Source organism: Pocillopora verrucosa, chromosome 4, assembly GCF_036669915.1.
Source record: "Pocillopora verrucosa isolate sample1 chromosome 4, ASM3666991v2, whole genome shotgun sequence".
Classification (NCBI taxonomy): Eukaryota; Metazoa; Cnidaria; class Anthozoa; order Scleractinia; family Pocilloporidae; genus Pocillopora; species Pocillopora verrucosa.
This window is the reverse complement of record NC_089315.1, coordinates 6,966,284-6,987,473: the sequence shown is the minus strand read 5'-3', so window position 1 is coordinate 6,987,473 and position 21,190 is coordinate 6,966,284. Positions and strand designations below refer to the sequence as shown.

The 21,190-nt window shown below is 37.8% G+C and overlaps 2 long non-coding RNA genes across 3 annotated transcripts; both read left to right on the top strand.

The window, feature by feature from the left end:
• On the top strand, positions 1–13,777 carry LOC136280537 (uncharacterized). 2 transcript variants are annotated; one of them, XR_010717281.1, is made up of 6 exons: positions 9,345–9,374; positions 9,755–9,860; positions 10,267–10,425; positions 11,084–11,156; positions 11,522–11,585; positions 12,379–13,777. It is a non-coding gene; the product is annotated as an uncharacterized lncRNA (long non-coding RNA). The 2 variants fall into 2 exon arrangements; XR_010717280.1 differs by lacking the exons at positions 9,345–9,374; positions 9,755–9,860 and adding an exon at positions 1–215.
• A 2,759-nt stretch (positions 13,778–16,536) lies between these two features.
• LOC136280081 (uncharacterized) lies at positions 16,537–17,246 on the top strand. The gene is made up of 3 exons (XR_010717120.1): positions 16,537–16,783; positions 16,903–17,083; positions 17,160–17,246. It is a non-coding gene; the product is annotated as an uncharacterized lncRNA (long non-coding RNA).
• Positions 17,247–21,190: the final 3,944 nt, after the last annotated feature.

The window sequence follows — 21,190 nt, the reverse complement described above, 5'->3', positions numbered from 1 at the left end:
TTGATAATCGAGCTCGATAACTACAAGTCGAGCTCGATTGCTAATCGAGTACGATTACTAATCGAGCTCGATTAGTTATCGAGCTCGATAACTAATCGAGCTCGATTAGTAATCGAGCTCGGTTACAGTACTAACGAGAAAGACTGGGAAAGAGTCAAACACTGATTGAGGAGGACGATGGCAGGTAGTGTTGTTGCAAGAACCTTGGTCATTAGGTGAGTATTTCGTAAGTTTTCGTTAAGTTTCAGAGATAGCATTCAAAGGGAAGGTGTAAAAGGAAGTGGGAGCAAATATATTGGAAACAGAAATTTTCCCAAAGCACGAAAACCCCAGGTCAGGTGTAGTCATTTCGGGTATAGAAGGGTAAACTTAAACTTAAACTTCGCTGGAATGGGACTTAATACAGACAAGAACAAACTTTTGGTAATCCTTAGTTTATTGTAAAATGTAAAATTTTTATGGTTAACTACGCAGGGGAATACTTGTGTCACTTTTAGATAAACTTGTGTCACTTTTAGATGAACGTTCAGTGATATATGTATACTATTTTAAAAACAAATAAAACAACTTCTGGTTTAGAGCAAGATTTTATAAACCATTCAACCACTGTGCAACGCAATTCCTTTCCTTCTTACCGAACTAACCAAAAGTAGCAACCTTTTAAAGCAAACTTGTATCTCGAAAACCTCGAGCTGGAGGTAATACTTCTTAGCAAAGTAATATGGGTACTAAACTGTGTTTTTCAAACTCTCATTCCTAATGACAAAACACTCAGCTGAATATTTAGGCTTGCAGCTTGGGAAAAGTACTTAATTGCTTGTAAACATGAGGATTTTTGTCTGTCACTGGATGTTCCTTTGGCCTTAGCGAGTTGCAAAATGTTGAGTTGTCTCACTATTAAAATGTAGCCTTGGTGACATCTAGCCCATCTACACTGACAACTAACAAGGAGTTCTGAGGCATCCAGAATTAGATCTTTACGGCTTAAGAGGCCATCTCTCTTATTTCCACCCTGCCAATTTCACCTTAAACTCTGTCAACAGAAAGACTATACTTAGGAAAGAACTAAGTTAGATTTGGTTTGATTTGAAATAATTTTCTGGCTGCATTAGGGGCCATAATTATTTCACCAGTTGGTAGGGACTATCACAACTTCTCGGAAATTGAATAATATGCATATTTTGTAACATTGTAAAATATTTGATTTGCATAGTTAAGCCACAACATTTATATCAGATCCCTTAACAACCTTTCTAGTTTGCTAAGAAAGTTAGAATTTCCCTCTCCATATATTTGAAAAGGCAAACTTTAACATATTCTGACCCCTATATATCAGGGAAAATTATTTTTGACATGAAATTGACCGGGTGGAAATAAGAGAGACAACCTCTTAAGTATTTCAATTTTTTTTTCTTTGTAAGAGATAGTGATGATCCTTTAGTCAAGATCTTAGCAGAAAATCCTTACAGCCTTATTGATAACTTTTTAACTCCCAGAAGTGATTGACATGTAACTTCTCCCTATTAATAACACTTATACATCATTTAGCAAACAGGTGATGAGAATACTCAAACTTATCAGGTAGAAGTTGTCATCTTGATCAAAACACCAAATTCTTGTAACTAATACACAAGGAAATATGCAGCAGCTAGAAAGGAGAATTAACAATCAGATCTTGGGAGTCAAAGGGTTAAGATTCTGGACTCAGTCAACATACTTACTGCCTAAATATAACAGAGGCATTGTGTAATGGATCTTAACTGAACTGAATGAACACAACTTTATAGGGAATAACTTTCTTAAAAAACTTAAGGGCTATGATTAATCGTTTGACCCCTATGAGTGACTAGCATCAAACTTCTCCTTACAACATCACCCCTGAATTACACATTCAGGTAACAAAAACAAAGGAAATGTTCACCAGCTTAAGACACTCTTGATTGTTAAACTAATTTTTGTTGTTAACACTTGGGAAATGTATAAAGACTGGTATTGAGAATATCCCCTCCTGATGTTAGGGTGTAAAGGGTTAACAGTGCACTTTCTGAATGAATGTAGACATTGTTGTACTGTAGGCTGTGTTGTGTTCATTCAACATTAACCCTCTACACTCTAACATCAGTATGCACACTCTCCATACTGTACTTACACATTTACACAGGTGCTGACAAGGAGAGTTTGTTTAATAATTAAAGCTTCTCCAGTTGGTGATCATTTCCTAGACTCTCATGACCTTATGTGTGATTGAAGGATGATATTGTCGGGAGAAATTAGATTCTAGTCACTCTTAGGGATTAAAGGGTTAAGTAGGAAATAGTAAGTTAATGGTACAGTGGAACCTTGATTTAACTAACCTCTATACAACGAAGTTCTTGATATGACAAACAATACTTCTGTTTCAGCCCAGCTAAAGTTACAGTAATATAAATGCCACAGAACCTCGATATAACAAACCCTAAATATAGCCAATCAATGTCTCCAGCCCCTTGGCACTCTAGTAAATCAAGTTTCCACTGTACATGTTATCTATTTCTATATACTACTTGAAATGAAAAGGTGGAGAATAAAGTTGTGTACCTTTACACATAGCCAGTATATCAAACAAAAAAAACCCCTTAAATTATAATAGAGTATCATTTAATGGCTTACACTTGTGAACTTATGGTTAAGTGAGGTACATATAAAATGAATTTAGTAGTAATTTTGGATCTGCCTTTGTCTCGGTATGATCAAGTTTACTGGTAGTACTGATCACGAGTGATGGTACACAACTTATTTCTAGTGTTTGGCATCTTCCCTTTTTCTCTTTCCCTTTCGATTCCTGTGAGATCTTTGGTCCTTTCTCTTTTTTTTCTCCATCCTGGCTCCTTCATCTTTCTTTTCATGGTCATCATCTTTTGTTTCCATGTGAAAAAAGGTGAAAAAATGAGAGATTAGTTGAATGTTGTAATGTGCTCACTGGAATAAAGGCAAAAATGAGGGTTGGTCATGTGTAGATACTAACAACTGATGATAAAAATAACAAACTAAGGGGCTTGTTGGAAATATTTTGGGATGTACCCTCAAATAAAATTAACAAACAATTTAAATGTTTTTGGTAATTCACTGGAAGAAACAGGTACCTCACTGTGCTTCATCATGGCACAAACATTGCACAAGGAAGTTTGATAAAGAAGAAGAGTTATTATGAGTAAGAGTTATTAAGACTAATTATGAAGTTGGTGGTGTTAACATTGGTCATCATAATCTATTTACTTTTGTGTTTACCTTTCATTGTCTCTGAGAGTTCCTCTTCATCTGAGGGGTAGTTTCCTTTGAATGACACCTGCAATGAAACATAGGCAGAGGGTAGTATGCCACTCATGGGATGAGTGGCATATCACCCTCATGTAGGTGCCGCTGGGAAGTATTATCCAGAGAGTTTAAATAATCTAATGGCCCATTTATGAACACTTTCATACAATTTGGACTCCTTAGGGTTGAGGAGGTGGGAGGGGTTGGGTCCGAGACGAGTCTACAGAAAAATAATGGCTTTGAGGGGGAACCATCCCCCTAAATCAAATGTTGGAAGGAGGGAGGTCACACTAAATATCTCAGTAATTGTAGAGTTTTGTATCCTATTTATGTGAAACTACATGTTCAAAAATCAACAAAAAGTATATACATGACAGTTTCCATCCCAACAATTTTCAAAGTATCTGAGTAACTGTAGAGTTTACATGATTTTACACTATTTAGATAACACTACATGTTCAAAAATAAACAAAAAGTATATGCATGACTGTTTCCATCCCAACAATTTTCAAAGTATCTGAGTAACTGTAGAGTTTACATGATTTTACACTATTTAGATAACACTACATGTTCAAAAATAAACAAAAAGTATATGCATGACTGTTTCCATCCCAACAATTTTCAAAGTATCTGAGTAACTGTAGAGTTTACATGATTTTACACTATTTAGATAACACTACATGTTCAAAAATAAACAAAAAGTATATGCATGACTGTTTCCATCCCAACAATTTTCAAAGTATCTCAGTAATTGTAGAGTTTACATGATTTCATACTATTTTGATATATCTACATGTTCAGAAACAAACAAAAAGTATAGAAACATGCTTCTGCTCATATAATTATACATCCTCTGCATTTGCATGACTTTTCATCCCAACAATTTTTAAAGTATCTTAGCAATTGTGGATTTTACATGGATTTTGTACTGTTTTCCCAACAATTTTTTAAGTATCTTAGCAATTGTGGATTTTACATGGATTTTGTACTGTTTAGATAACACTACATGTACTATATGCTTTTGTCAGCTTAATAATATGTGTTCTGCACTTATATGGCTGTTTCCATCACAACAATTTTCAAAGCTAGGTACTCTTATTAAAAGACATTTTATCGGGTTAGATGTGCGCAATATCCCTCATCTTTAGCATTGTCAAGCTCTTCCTCACTGTTGTGCATCTGTGAGAGTTGCTTTTGTACTTCTCATCTATGCCATACTCTTCAGGATACATGAAGGAGTACTCTTAATCTCTGACTTCTTGAGGTTTGAGGTAGTTCGACCCTCTTGGCATTACTGAAATGGTATCTTCATAAGAGCTGTGCGAGGTATGTCACATCTTGACTTTATTGCTAAGTTCTTGCCTGATATTTGTGGTAGTTCTGCTTTCTTGGCATAACTGAAATGATATCTTCACAAGAGCTGTGCGAGGTATGTCACATCTTGACCAAACAGCAAGCAAAAAACTCTCAACATCTACTCTCTTTCAGGGACAGCAAGGCAAGGAGGGTGCAGTAAACATATTGGAAGATTATTACCCAGGTTTCCGCCTCAATTACTTTGTTCTAGTAACATGTCGATTTCGAACCTTTTCTTTTTCCTTTCGATTTTCGATAGTTTTCTTTATTACTTCTTCTCTTTCTGATGTGGTGTCTTCGCAGATTTCTTGAATATGCTTCAATAACTTTGGCTTCTCTCTCCAAGTGTCTGTATCCTGTGTTGCATTTAACATCCTGAACTCGACACACTTCATCTGCTCTGCAAGAAGTGAGGAAATTGTTATCCTTGCCTCAAAATTGAAAAGCAAGGGATCACGAAGGCAACATGTGTGGTTGATAACCTCCAGCATATCAAGGTGATGCAGTTCAACAAGAAGAAAAGAGCAGAGCAGCCAAAGGAGAACAAAAAAGAAACCACCACAAAAACACAGGAAAAAGTCTCCCTGATTATGCTGGGAAAGATTGGTTTGAAGAATGTACAAAGGTAAACAATTTTGCAAGAGGGGGTAAAGTGCCTCAAGAAACATCGACTTGACTAACATATCTACAACAATAAGAACTACACAGTGGAGGTTTTTGCAAGGTATTGGCTTTTCCAAATGAATCCTGAAGGCCCTGGTTTGCAAACACAACTGAAGGAAAGAGATTTAACATGTAAACAATCCTTGCAAGACAGTGAAAACCCCAACATAGCTGAAGATAAGTAGAGCAAAGTGAAAGCCATACAAATAGTAACAATGAGAATGACAATGATTCCATCAACTCTGGAGAGGAAGATAACTCCACAAATGATGTCCTTCTTGCTTTTATCAATAACTAGAGAACAAGTTGAAAGGCCAGCTGCAACACACCCAGGAAGATTAAAAGGACCCATAAGAAATTGAGTCATAAATCATTTGATTCTTAACTTTTTTAATCCTGGAACAGTGAAGAAATCTCACAGCTAACAAACCCAAATTACTTTTCAAATTAATGTCTGAAGAATGATCGAGTTATTACCATCATTATAATGAACAAAAAATAAAAATAATAAAGCACACTGCAGAATACATGAGTGGACTAAGGGGACAAGGAAGGCTGGGGGGTGGGGCAATTCATCAGGAAAAAAGCTTTACATTGTAGGGAATAACCATAGCAAAAAATGACATTTGTCATGAAGTATCCGATTAAGTATTAATATTAACCACAAATTAAAAACATCAGGTTAGAGTTAAGGTTAGGGGATACTTCATAACAGTTTTTTGGGATGAGGAGAAGGGTAAGGGGACAACGTATAGAGCTTACTGTCTAGCTGGATTTTGAAAAAAAAAATTAAGAATACATAAGAAGAGCCTGGTCAAAGTATACCAGGATATCTAAGGATACCAGGTCGCACTGGACACTTCTCACGAAGAGCTGGTCAACAGTGGCCCCGGAGGGATTACAAAGGGGAATGATCTAAGGATACCAGGTCCAACTGGACACTTCTCACGAAGAGCTGGTCAACAGTGGCCCCGGAGGGATTACAAAGGGGAATGATCTAAGGATACCAGGTCCAACTGGACACTTCTCACGAAGAGCCGGTCAACAGTGGCCCGGAGGGATTACGAAGGGGAATGATCTAAGGATACCAGGTCCAACTGGACACTTCTCACGAAGAGCTGGTCAACAGTGGCCCCGGAGGGATTACAAAGGGGAATGATCTAAGGATACCAGGTCCAACTGGACACTTCTCACGAAGAGCTGGTCAACAGTGGCCCGGAGGGATTACGAAGGGGAATGATCTAAGGATACCAGGTCCAACTGGACACTTCTCACGAAGAGCTGGTCAACAGTGGCCCCGGAGGGATTACAAAGGGGAATGATCTAAGGATACCAGGTCCAACTGGACACTTCTCACGAAGAGCTGGTCAACAGTGGCCCTGGAGGGAATACAAAGGGGAATGATCTAAGGATACCAGGTCGCACTGGACACTTCTCACGAAGAGCTGGTCAACAGTGGCCCCGGAGGGATTACAAAGGGGAATGATCTAAGGATACCAGGTCCAACTGGACACTTCTCACGAAGAGCTGGTCAACAGTGGCCCGGAGGGATTACGAAGGGGAATGATCTAAGGATACCAGGTCCAACTGGACACTTCTCACGAAGAGCTGGTCAACAGTGGCCCCGGAGGGATTACAAAGGGGAATGATCTAAGGATACCAGGTCCAACTGGACACTTCTCACGAAGAGCTGGTCAACAGTGGCCCGGAGGGATTACGAAGGGGAATGATCTAAGGATACCAGGTCCAACTGGACACTTCTCACGAAGAGCTGGTCAACAGTGGCCCCGGAGGGATTACAAAGGGGAATGATCTAAGGATACCAGGTCCAACTGGACACTTCTCACGAAGAGCTGGTCAACAGTGGCCCCAGAGGGATTACAAAGGGGAATGATCTAAGGATACCAGGTCCAACTGGACACTTCTCACGAAGAGCTGGTCAACAGTGGCCCGGAGGGATTACGAAGGGGAATGATCTAAGGATACCAGGTCCAACTGGACACTTCTCACGAAGAGCTGGTCAACAGTGGCCCCGGAGGGATTACGAAGGGGAATGATCTAAGGATACCAGGTCCAACTGGACACGGCTCACGAAGAGCTGGTCAACAGTGGCCCCAGAGGGATTACGAAGGGGAATGATCTAAGGATACCAGGTCACACTGGACAGGGCTTAGGAAGAGCTGGTCAACAGTGGCCCTGGAGGTATTAGGAAAGGGGAATATTGTAAGGATACCAGATCAATGTTAAAATAAGTACAGTTACAAATAAAAACAGAGGTCATCATTTAACCCTTTAACTCCCAGGAGTGATTAACCTCTAACTTCTCCCTATAATATTCCTTCATGATCTAGCTAACAAGTAATGAGAATACCTAAACTTATCAGGTAGATGTTGTTACGTTGATTTAAAAACACCAAATTCTCACAAGTGGTTTACAAGGAAATGTGTAGCAACGAGAGGGGAGAATTCGTAATCAGATCTCTGGAGTTAAAGGGTTCAGATCTGAAATCGAGAATTAAACCTCTATTTTTTAATTTATGACTTTTGCACCTACCAGTGACTGCTCCAAGTTAGTCATCTCTTCAGTGTTCTGAAAATTTGTCAAAAAAAAAACAAATTAGACCATAGCAATGAAAGTGTCTGTCACGAAGACACATAAAATAACTTATTATGCTACCCCAGCTCACGCTGTTTTTAAGTGTTTAATAATTTTAGAGAATTTACATAAGTAAGAGTTAAATCATCTTTAGAACTAAATGTGTTTTGAATGGGAATGTGTTATATTAAGACATTGAAAAAATTAAAGCGGGTTCTGATTGAAACATACCCTCTCTAAAAGGTCCAGGACTTCGTCCCCTTGTAGATGATCAGAGTGCCTCACCACTTCCCTTCCTCGCTGTAGTGTGAAGTGGAGCGGTACTTCAACAAGCGAACCAATCCAGTCATAGACTTCCTGTTTATTGTTTTCATATAACCAAAAAAAGAAAACATGCATCACTTACTATCACCACCATCATCATGTAGCAAATATTATATTATATTCTTACCTGGAAAAAGGCATTTTTCTCAAAAGCCCTGGAGAACTTTTTTCCATTGTTGATATGGACGCCAATGGTTGTTCCACCACCATTAGTTGGTGGTGCTGTCACCCTCCCCCTGCGTTGAGCCCTTGTTTGCTGTAAAGACAAATATTATTATGATGGATATTATTACGACAGATAAGGCACATCACAGTGCGCACAATTATAAAATAAACATATGTGGGTATAGTTATTTAAATAGAAAATCACTGTATACAATTGACATAACTAGATTATGAATTAGTTGAGATAAATAACAAGGGTATATTTCATTCTTAATTTTTTCAAACCTTACATGAACCTAAGCTTAGGAGTTGAGAGAAAGCTGGACACAGTGCACCCAATTATAAAACAAGCAGGCTTGCTTAGGTATATTTAAATGGAAAGTCACTGTATACTCTTGACATAACATTAGATTATTAATTTTTTGAGATAACTAATAGAGGACATGTCATTCTTAATTTTTCCAAACCTTATATGTATCTAAAACTTAAGAGTAGAGAGAAAGCAGATGGTAACTTACAGAAGTTTCATCCTGATTGTTTACGGTATTGTTGGAGCTGGTTCCCAGGGAGCTGCTAGCAATGTTAGTGCTATTGCTGGGGCTGGACTGTAATGCCTGTTATGAAAATTAAAGTGTTCTAATGGGTATATTAGGGAGTAAAATTAAAATAATGTGATTTTGTAAGTGTATCCTTTCAAATTGAATTCTAAATTAGGGGATATTGTGTACCTGGTACTGTAGCTCTTGACTTTGTCTTTGTTTCCGCCAGTCATCCAACTTTTTCCTGTTGAAAGAAGTACCTTTGTCAGTACCTTTCATTCCCATTTTTTAAGTTTTAATAATCATTTTAATTGTGAATACATAAATAGCTGAAAAGTTTCAATCCATACCGTTCATCCCTCATTGCGGAATATAGAGCCTGTGCTCTGCCAATGGACTCTTGAAGGCCCGCACAATCCAAGTTTGATTCTTGTAAGGTACAAGGTACAAAACATGTTGGTGTTAAAAAGACTAATAGATTGAAGCTATTCTTGTTGTAGGTATGATTATTGAAGACTTCGCAGAGATTCTTTCAGAGGAAATTTTGTATTTGTTGCACATGGAAGTTAGAAAAAAAGAAAATGTCTTTGAGACATCCACATTCCTTTTTTTGTTTGTTGTTTGTTTGTTTTTTTGTGCATCATAAACAATCAATGGATAATCAGACTACTAGTGAAGGAAACAGAAGAGCTAGCAAATTATTCTACCCCAGTCATGACCTTAATGACAAATGATACACTTTAAAAAATGAAAGGTGTCATTCATATAATCACAATATAGATTTCAAATTTCAAATTTTTCATGTTTACCCTCAAAGATTTCCATGCACTGTGGCATGTTTCTGCTATGACATGGGGCCAGAACAAATACGACAATGCCAGGGCTTTGTGAAACGCCATATTTTACTCTCACTGCAATTAAAGGTACAATTACTCTTGTGCTAATAATAACATCTGCAAAATCATCTTGATATATCGACAATAACAACAGTGATAACTATGATAATTATAATTATTACAATAATACTCCAAAAAATAAACTAATTAAAATTAACACTTGGGTGCATTTGCTTTTGCATTCTGAGCTAAAGACTAGGTTTAGCTACCTTTCTGGGCTTCATGGCTGCTGTCTTTGGCAATCCAGAAGTAAATATGTGGGCTGTTTGCCACAGTGTTGAGCATGCTTGAAAAAGTAAATACAGAGAAGGTTAATAAACATCAAATACACCTGAGTTAAACAAATGTGGAGGCAGAGTAGGCAGAGAAAAATCAATGAGGAAACAAAAGCAAACACATTAGTGTACTAACCTAACCAATCTTCTCTTGCTAGCAAGAGGACAGCTGAAGGGCAAAAGGACAGCCACCATTATACGACCATCCTCTGTTCCTTGCCATGTGAACTAAGATAACAAGAGAAACAGTTCAGTAAGATATGTGCATGAACATGAGTGTACTATTTGAATTGTTTACAGCTATTTTCCCACAGCAGGTAATCAAAGGGAGAAACGGGTTTTGTTTGACAGATTAGTTTGTAGCTCTTGGTTTTTTTTTTTTTTAACATGCAAACTTTCTTTTTTTCTTGCCAATCAAAGGGTAGGGTATGAGCGTGATTGTGATCACATCTCATTCTATGTGGGTTTTTCCTACATACTGATAAACAAGCTAATTACCTCTTCAAAAGAGTGGATCAGAAATGAAATGGCTGTGCTTTGCCCTCTGTCCTCTAAAATATTGATACATTGCAGCACCTCAGTGGTCCTGCTATGAACACCTTCACCTATAAGAAATGGGTAACCATGAGGAAAGTGATTTAGTGATGTATGAATGTATTCAGTAGCATTATACACTACCTGTGCTTTCATTGCTCAGTTTGTCATGCACTATCTGAGGTAAACTCATCACAATCATACCTGTTATCACTCCTGATGTTGAAAAATCATCAGTGACATAGCCATCTAGAAAGACAAAATAATAATTAAAACAGGTATACTAGTTCATTGATAAAGAATAATGTAAATGACAATTTCTAGTCTTATTAAGCTAAATGACTGGGGCATTGTGGTTGCTAGGATATGACCTCCCAAAGTACTGACACAGAGATGCATTGGCTTTGGTAAAAATGGTTCTTGTAATCTTTCTCACAACAGATGCATGGCAAAAAAGGAAGATAGCATGGTACAGGCATTAAGGAAATTGATATCCATTTAGTGAGACATCAAGGTGAGCTTACAGAGTCTAGCCTCTTCTGAGTAAACTATCACTTCTGCAAAAAAGAAAAAGAAAAGATAGGAATTACTTTGATGTAATAGGTGATAATGTCACAAATCATTATTTCCTTTACCTGCAGGATGATACAGATTCATCACTAATTTTCATATGTAGTTGTGCCTTTATAAGTCCATTATTTATGAGTTTCTTGAGTGATGTGACTCAGATTAGTAGGTGTTTTTTTCATTAAATATACATATGGCTAACTGGAACTGGAACGAATAGCTATGGGTTACTAAAAAAGTGCTTCCTTAATCTACAGTTTTGACTTACTTGAACATCCTTTTACTCACCATTAATGTCATCTTCTGAGTCAGATGATACAACAGATGGTCCTGCATTGTGGCCTAACCAAGGAAAAGGTGCAGACATCAAGATCAGGTCCATGTCAGAATTGTGAAAGTTCTTTAAATTAACTTAAGGTTACTTTCCACTTTCAGGGGTGTCATTCATGAAAACACTTGTTTTTATGCTAGTTTCGTATAAATTCTTGCAAACTTTATATCAGAAGAAAGCTTAATGACAGCAGTTTACAATAAAAATACAATTTAAATGAGTTTTCCTCTTGGGAGTGTTATAAGCCAGCTAGACGAGAAACGATTAAGTGTTCTCTTATTGAATTTATTGAGTATCTTCATCAAGATCAATTGAAACTGTAATTGCACCAACTCACCGCCATGGTTTGAATCTGACTCATCTGACAAGTCTGAGCTCTCATCTGTTGAGTAACATTTGATTTAAATTATAATCGCCTTATATACACCCATATACACATTTAGAACACCAATACAAAAAGTAAATTGAAAAAGTAAGACAAAACTGGGGTCATACCAGATGTTGATCCTCTTGCATTTGCAGTTGCCATTGCTGTCAGATATCTTCGTGTAGAAGCTATGATGTCAAAAGCAATTCAGATTACACATAAAATTCAGAATTAAATTAGAACTTGTCATATTTCTTTGATTTTCATCGAGGCAGGATAAGATATACTCACTGAAAATAACTTCACTTGTCTAGTCAGTAAATTGAATTACAAATGGAAAGACAAAGTCTAAGCTGTTGGTAGTATAAACCAATACCTTTCAACTCAGACTTGTAATTAGCAATATTTTCAAATTTTTGTGAAAGATCTGAAAAGCTTAATTTCAAACAGTGACAAAATTTTTTTTTTCAGTTACCTCCATCAACTGGCAAAGGCATCAGATCCAGTGAAGTGGATGTGGAGGGTTGAGCAACTGGCAGTGTAGATATAAGGCTGCTTGAAGATGGGGACAGCAAAGTGGCCCGTGATGATGTAGATGTTAAGGTGTCAGTGGATAGAGATGTGGGTGGTAAAGTGACTGTGGATGATAGAGATGTTGAAGTGGTTGTAGATGTTGATGGTAAATTGACTGTGAATGATAAAGATGTCGGTGGTAAAATGACTGTGGATAATGAAGATGTTGAAGTGGCTGTAGATGTTGCTGGTACAGGTGCTATGGACGACGAAGATGTTGAAGTAGCTGTTGATAATGAAAGTGCTGAAGAGGTTCCAGATGTTTGTGGCAAACTGACTGTGGACAATGAAGTGGATGTTGAAGTGGATGTAGATGATGAAGTGGAAGATGACAAAGCTGTGGTGAAAGAACAGTTTATGCATGTACATGTTGTGATCAAATGTCGTCATAAATTTGATACATTAGACTGGAAATGGGCCTATAGAAGATTCTCACAAGTGTTTGTGGATACATTGTATATGACATATAAACCTTCAACCTTTCAATTGTTTAATGTCAAGGTATGCATTTTGATTTAGCCAGCCTCTGTTACTCGGTTAATATTTGGAAAAATGCAATAGTCATGCACATCACTATTTCTAGGGTGATGAGATAACAAATGACCAATTTCTTCTAAAAGTTCTACTTGGTATCTGGAGGTTTATTATTTTCCTATTAATTTGTGCTAGAAGTTGCAAGGCTGCAGGGAAAGTCACCTTACTAAGATAAGTAAGTAAAGTATCAAGTAAAAAGATAAGTTTCATAGAAAACTGGTTATAAATTAGACTATGCTTATTCAAGACATGCTCCATTTGAAGAGAACAGTTTAAATAGTATGCACTTGTAAGGTTTAGTTGATGTAAGTAACACTTTAAATGTAAACAGACCTTGACTTGGTAGAAATATAAAGATCTTTTTCCTTCTACTTCCACCAAAGTGGTCCATGAGCTGCACACCACTTTGAAGGCCAGTTGCTACTGTCCTCATTGCATGCCCTCTTGCATATGATGTAATTATTTCCAAGCTAGTGTAATAAAGTAATGACAGAAAGGTGATTGTAGTTACCCACACTAACCTTTTTCTGTTAAATTGAATTTAACTGTGAATTTATTTCTGTAAGGTGCATGCAAATATACATTAATTTTGAATGCACATTTGCTTTTAGTGGCATTTGCTCTAGATTGACATAGATTGTAGCAACGACAGAAATATTGCATAGTATGTCATGAAAAAAAAGTATTGTAGGTTTAAATAATTCAATGTGTACTGGAACAAGGAAGGTTATTATCTTAGATGTCTAGACAGCTGTTGTTAATATAATTGGCCAACATTTCATTAAATTTTTGTTGTTGTTGATTTGTTTTTGTTTTTTTGTTTACTTCATCTGGATCGACCAACGATATTCGATGTTTCTTTAGATAATCAAAATTCACCTTGAAAGCGAGACTAAGAGGACAGCAACAAAGGAAATCAAGAAATATCCCTTTCCAGTTTCTCTAAACCTCGCTTTCATGGAGAATTTTGATCTATCGAAAAAAAGCTTAATCGGGTTAGCGTGAATCATGAATTTGAGCATGACCTTCACACGAACAGAAAACGACAAAAAGTAAATCCTACACAATTCCACACCTCTTTTGTAAACTTTGCATTAAACTGATGGAACGTTAGGAAAATTTGTAACTAATTCCACACAATAATACAAATGACTGGATGAAGACAACAAAAAGACGGATATGTGCGCTGTTAGCCACTTGTCATTTATGTCCGATGCTTATCCTGTCTACTGGCGACAGCTTCTCAATGTTGCACGACATCTAAAGGAAGATTTTAGCAACCTTAGTTTTCTCTCATCCACGTTTACATCCAATCTTGCCCCTTTTCGGCATTTCGCTGCTTTTATTACGGTACTTTTCACTCTTTTCTCTGAAACCATTTTCTACCCTACGATACAGATTATGAAGGCAGCAGCACTTACCTGCTAAGGTCTTTTCCTGTAAGGGGAGGAAATGCTCTCACCAGTAAGTCTCCGATTTGGGAAGAGCTGTCGTTCTTTGTAAACGATATATCAGAAATCCGCTTGGCGGTAGCGAGCCTGCCCAGCTCAGTCTTGTTTGGCACGCTTCTGTGCCGTTTATCCAAAAAGACAACAGTTCTTTGGAAAGCGCGCTTGCTATGGTTCATCTCGTGGAGTTAAACACTTAATCTAAAATGCTTAACTCCTTGCTGCACTAATATTCCCAAGGATGACGCGAAACCACGCCGAAAATGAAACTGACCGACGTGTATACGTATTAATAAAAGGCTTTTGTTTCGTGGCACACCCATGTCACCTAGGCCTGTCGCTACGGGACATTTATATTGATAGTTAAACAATATTAGGATCGTTTGCCGCAAATGCGCTAAGCGCACCCTTTTATTCGTTTAATTGTTCTTTAATTCCATGAAACGGGCAAGTTACCCTTTTCCAGGAAATGATGTCCACATACAAATACACACACACACTCGCACATGCAGAATGGAAACTTGATTGTTTGAACAGGGAACTTGACCCTGGGTAACTGTCATTTCGCGGATCGATTGTTGCCAGATCAGTATCAATTGTTATTGATGAATACGTGTCAAATTGTCCAGGAAATACACATTTCCCATTGAGGTTCACAAGGTTATAAACATCGTTTACTTATCAGTTAGTCTTGGTTCTTTCACTAAAAGCAAACTTTGCTTGGATTAGATCACTTCGCTGCTTTATTCATTGCCAGATTCGCTATGTCTAATGAGCATTTTGAGTTTACTTCTCCTCCCGGAGCGCTATTCAACTGTTCTGTATGGTAAGTCTTTTTTGTTTTGTGATGATTTTTATCTTTCAGCAACTGATCGTTTTCGCTGTCACCCATCGAGAGAGAGATCTTCAGTGGAGTAGTTAAGAAATTTAAATGTCATAGGAGATAGGTTAAGGAAGAACTTTTTTAATTTTTAGGTCTCTTTGTTTTCCCAAACTTAAGATATTCGTCGAAATGTTTTGCGCAAATTTACAGAGCCTAGTATCGAGTCGCAATTGTCGTGGGTGTATCTTTGGTTCACCAACATTGCCGCTGAAAAATAGTGCAAAAAATCTGGAATTTACTTGGCTATCTAGCCCACTGATTATCTAAACTGAAACAACAAACATGTACGAAAGCACTCAAAAGGCTCAAAAGTCGACAGATAAGTCTATATTTTTCGACAACGCAGAGCTGTATGCCAAGCATCACCATAACTCTGAACTTCAAATTGCGCTGGTTTCCAAACCCAGCTTGAAGATGCCAGGTGAAAATCTGCAATAAAGCAAGGCTTAACCTGACATTTAAGGAGAACGACCGACAGCATTCAGAGCATTCATAAGGCAGAAGTTCTTTTTAACTGTGGAACTATATTCGCATTTCCTGGGAAAAGAGATCATAAGCGAAATTGTAATTTTCTTTTGGCAAAAGGACGAGATGTTTAAATATTAACGCTAGGAAAATCATTAACGCACACTTGCTTACTTCTGTGATCGAGCTGTACTAAATAGTTTATACTTCAGCAGTTGTCTTTCTGAGAGGAGAGAAATGTTGCTCATCCCTCAGGAATTTGACCAATTAGACGAAATAGTAATTTGTCAAATAACAGATTTACGTTCTGCGTTTGTTTTGACTCTGAGTTATGAATCATTGTTCCATGGTTAAATTCCACTTTCCTTCGACAACTTTTACAATTGTAGCTGTTTGAACTGAATTCCTTGCTAGCAGGGGCCTCTTTGAAGGAATTACTTGACTTATCAATACTAGTTTTGTAAGGAAATGTACTAAACTCTCTTGATTATCTTTTACTTTGAAGCCTATCGACAATGGTTAAGCCTGTCACTCTGGCATGTGGGCATTCGGGCTGTCGACACTGCCTCGCGACACTCATAGGCATTGAGACTTTCCCCAAATGCCCACTCTGTAAAGCACCGATCGGAACAGATGTTACTCTCCACGTCAATGTCGCACTCGACGATATCATTGGAGACTTTAATATCAAGTGTAATAAGAGCGGCTGTCTATGGAAAGGAAAATTTCACGAGCACGAGCAGCACTTGAAAACGTGTGGAAAATTTCAAACGGCGTGTGCCAATGATGGCTGTGGAGAGATGGTGGCAAGGGAGAGGATGGCAGCACACACTGCGCAATGTGCAAAGCACAAACTCCCTTGCCAGCAATGCGGTAGAAAAATTACCAGGGAATCTTTCGAGGAGCATACTGCTTCCCTTTGCTCAAATAAGAGGGTACTGTGTCCACTAAGCTGCGGAACAAGCCTTCCACGGTAAGATATTGTCGGTTTAACTAAGAAATCAACAGTCAAATGGTTATTTAAGGCCAACAAAATATCCAAAAGTTTCACTAGCCAGCTCATCCCTGGTCCTTATTTTGATTATTTTGCAGGCTCCACTTAACACTGCACTTAAGCGAGTGCTCAGAAAGAGCGGTCCGCTGTGCGGTGACTGGCTGCACTGCCATAATAAAGCAGAAGAACATGCCACAGCACTCGACAAATGCAGCCGCCACCCACAGTGTTCTGCAGGAAGGGGAGGTCCAGCGTCTGCGGGGCCTAATGCATTTCAAGGTGAGACGCTAGAATTATAAAAATAATGAGAAAAGATATCACATGAACATGAACTGAACATTCGGTTTCATTTCAGAGAGCCAAACCGAGATGGATTTTGGAAGAAAGAGGAGTGTTCTCCTTCCGCTGGAGGGGAGAGAAATGGAATAACGTGAAGGGGTCACACCTATTCAGCACTGAGTACAGGTGCCCGAATGGGAACAGCTGGAGGGCGCATATACGATTTGCAGGACTTTCCTTGGAACTGGTGTCCGCAGTGACGGCAGTGGTAGTAGGAACGAGGTTAGGGACTCATCTTTGTAATTAAGGATAGATTCTCGCTCTGGAAAGCAGTACAGAGGATAAATGATCGCTGCTGATAAGCCAAAGTACTTGCATTTAGCTGGCGTATTTTACAACGACTATCAATATCGTAATTTTTCCATACAAGAGTTAGGAAATCTAAAACCATGTCTCCGAACCTAAAAACTGTTAAAAAGAAAATCAACTTTATCATGATTCACCACAAATCATTAATGACTTTACGCTTTATGTCTACAGAATAGTATTGATGCCTGATTCCTGCGAGGAGAAGGTTTTCCCTTTCCCGGCGAAGGAGATAAAGGAGGGGGAAGTAGCAGCAAATATCCCGCGCTGTGAACTGGATCACATGGACCCAGAAGATATTATGATTGTCAAGTTTGTCTTGACATATTATCTTTTAAAAGAAGACAAGTAATTTTCCATTTATTAGCTAGGAGAGGTATCGAGGTCGCAAATGATAACGCAAAAAATGGAAATCGTTTATGCACTAGAACAAAAGGCAATATGATAAGCACAGAACAAACTAACCATGAAATTTAAGAAGTATTTTTGAATGGAAAACATTTTCAGTACTTTCTCATTGAGATCTTCCGCTTTTTTTGCTGTATGTAATACCTCTCTTAGCACTTATCTGGAACATTACTTAACTAGAAAAGATCTCTTCACGCAGTTGTTAAGATAGAAGCGTGCCGGTGATGTCAAAGCGTTGTTGTATTTTAGGGTTAGTAACGAGTGAGGAATTGAAAAAATAAAGAGTCTGGAAGCTAACTAACTTTTGAGTTTTCAGTCAACCTCCAGTTTAGTTTAGTTATTTACATTTGAAAAATACCTCTAGGAAACAGAAGTACACTTACAGGAAAAATGTTTAAGATGAAAACGTTATGGAAGGAAAGATAGCTACGAGGACAAATATTGAAAGCGATACAAAAAATGTTTAGGTTTTTTAAGTCAAATATGTTTTTTTAAGAATTATGGGAAACACACTCGTCAATTTCCCCCTCTTCAGTATGAGTAAGCTCGATTTGTTCGTTTGCTGCGCTGTGTTTCACGTGATAATAAATGATTTGACAAATGCATTTTTCCCCGTTATCTGAACACCCTTGTCCCACTGTCGCAGACGGTCTAACCGGTTTGGTTACAGATCAAAGGCATCCCACACCAAATAAAAGCCGACACGCAGCCTCGCACCAACCCAGTCTGACACGAATTTGAATTTGTTAAAAAAAAAAAAAACATAAAAAAAACAAAGTAAAACGAATAAAAACCCTGCCCTGCATAACATGAATTAAAAATAGTTTTTTCCTTAACGAAGACTAGTGGGCAGCACAAAGAAAGACGTATTGTTGTAGTTTCTCCTTTATTCCAACACGTGTCGCCTCTAGCATTGGAGAGAATATAACTACACATTCGTTAACCTCAGTTTACTTTCCTATGTAAGTGAATCATAGCTGAAAAATCCTGTAAACGGAGGTTATAAAAAAAAACCGCCTCAATCTATTGCGCGTTATTGTATTTTGGGGGCTTTACGATAAGTGCTTATTGCGGTGAATCAATAAACAAAGACTTTGTTTCTTCATAACTCTTTTTTAATAAGGAAGGAAGGTTGGTGAGATCAACCCATTTATCCTTATTCATACAGATGTTACATGAAATGTCTTAATTTACTGAGCGTTGTTGTATTTTAGGAGCCGTGCGGTTAGCGCCAATTGTTGTTACTCAATAAACAAAGACTTTGTTTCCTCACATCTTGTTGTTAATTAAGAAAAAAATGATCGGTGAGTTCAACAGATTTGATCGGGTAAATTTTCTACCATTGGAAATACAAAAAGCTAGCCTAGCACACGCAGATAATATTTACACCAGATACAAATATATCTTCTATCCTACATGGGAGTATATAACAACCCAATGTTTTTATGAATAAACCTAAATTGTTAGTAATCGTCGTTATAAATGTAATTACAAACTGTTCTGTTTCTGGTAATATCAACTAAGTTGAAATTATAAATTGGCCACCGTAAAGAGTTCAAAAGCTGACGTTTCGAGCGTTAGCCCTTCATTAGTCTGATGAAGAGCTAAGGCTCGAAACGTCAGCTTTTGAACTTTTTAGGTGGCCAATTTACAATTTCAACTTAGTTGATATTATCAAATCACCTTGTTACCCCCACTGACGCAGCACCAGAGTTTCTTTAGAAACTTACCCCCTTTGTTTCTGGTCTGTTATGACGACGGCAAACATACTTCTCCATTATAACAAAGGATGAAAAAAAAATCACACTTACCTTACAAAAGGCACTGATGAGGAAGTCGCAAGTTTAAACAATAGGCTGTTTTACCTTGCGCTTAGCAATGATTTAATTGCTTTTGTTAACGATGAGGTCACCCTAAGGGGTTTTATTCATTTGTTCTAAACAACCGTGTGAAAAAAAGATACTTCGCATAAGTGTGATGTAGTCAATTACAAAATAAGAAACTCACAAAATCATCGAAATTTAGACCCGTTTCTCGCTATTGCTAGCTGACTAGACTCCAACAAGGAGAAGAAAATAATAAGTCCTTACGTCAGTATGCAGCTTTAGAGCAAGGCCTCACGATAAAGTTTTAAACGGTAGTGGTCAAAAACGTTAATAGTAAATATATTTTTGGTAACCACCGTAAGGGAAAAAAACCTAACCGTTAGCCGTAAAGTGGCCACAATTTTATCCTTTAAACTTACCAGCCATCACCCCATTGGAACCCTCCACTATTTGGTACATCTTTTTATTACTGTTGTTCATTTATTATTTCTTTTTGCAAGTTCAACCTCAATCAACGCCGGTAGGCCGGTTGCCGAACACTGTTGCAACGGCACGAAGTTAACGCGTCATTGTTTAAACTCCATAAAAATCCAACCCACACTTAAAATGGGACTAATTCGGTAATCACCTTGGCCTATTGAAGAGATTAAAATGAAGGCGTTATCCAAAGATGGCAAGCTTTAAATTGTGAACGAAGGTATCGTTTTTTTACCGCACGAGATAGTAAAGTAATTATTTTGTGCAATTCCTCTCCGCTTAAAGAACTGAGTATATGCCCAAAATTCGCATTTCCATTTCAATTATAATGAATTATTTTTAGTTTGTGCGCACAAATATTGCAACTTCTCCTTTTTAGTGGGCACGGTCAATTTTAAACAAACGTCATCTTTTTTTTTTTTTTTTTTTAACGCAGCTACCATCTTAACGCGCGGGGCTGACAACAATGTATTTCGTATTTAATTGAAGAACAACAACGGGGAAAAGGCGCTTTTCGGAGATAACCTATAAGGGAACTTGCTATCGATTACTAGCTTTAGTCCCTCTTTCATCGGGCGTGTGCATTGGCACAAACGTCCTTTAATCTATCTCCTTTTCAACTTATATAGTAACAACTTTTACATGCGTCTGCATGCCGCTACATAAAACTGTCATATAAGTTGCAAGTGTTCATAGCACAATTTGGATTTTTACTTGACTGCTACGTGATAAATACACCGACTTAAGAAAAAAAAACCTCAAAACAACACTAAAAGTACCGTGGGTTACAATAATAATTATCGACGTACTTAAGGTGTTTTAGAACGCACTTTTCCCATTCGATGTAGGAGACCTCTTTGATGTTAATTCAAAACTTCTAGAAGCAAGAGCATCCACCATAAAAGTCGCATCTATACGCGTCTATATATTCAGTGGAGAAGAATGCTTAAACCGGCCATTTTAATTTGTTCAAAAACGATAAAGGGTCTTTCCTTAACAATACTGTACAGGCGCTGCTGAGGATGCATAA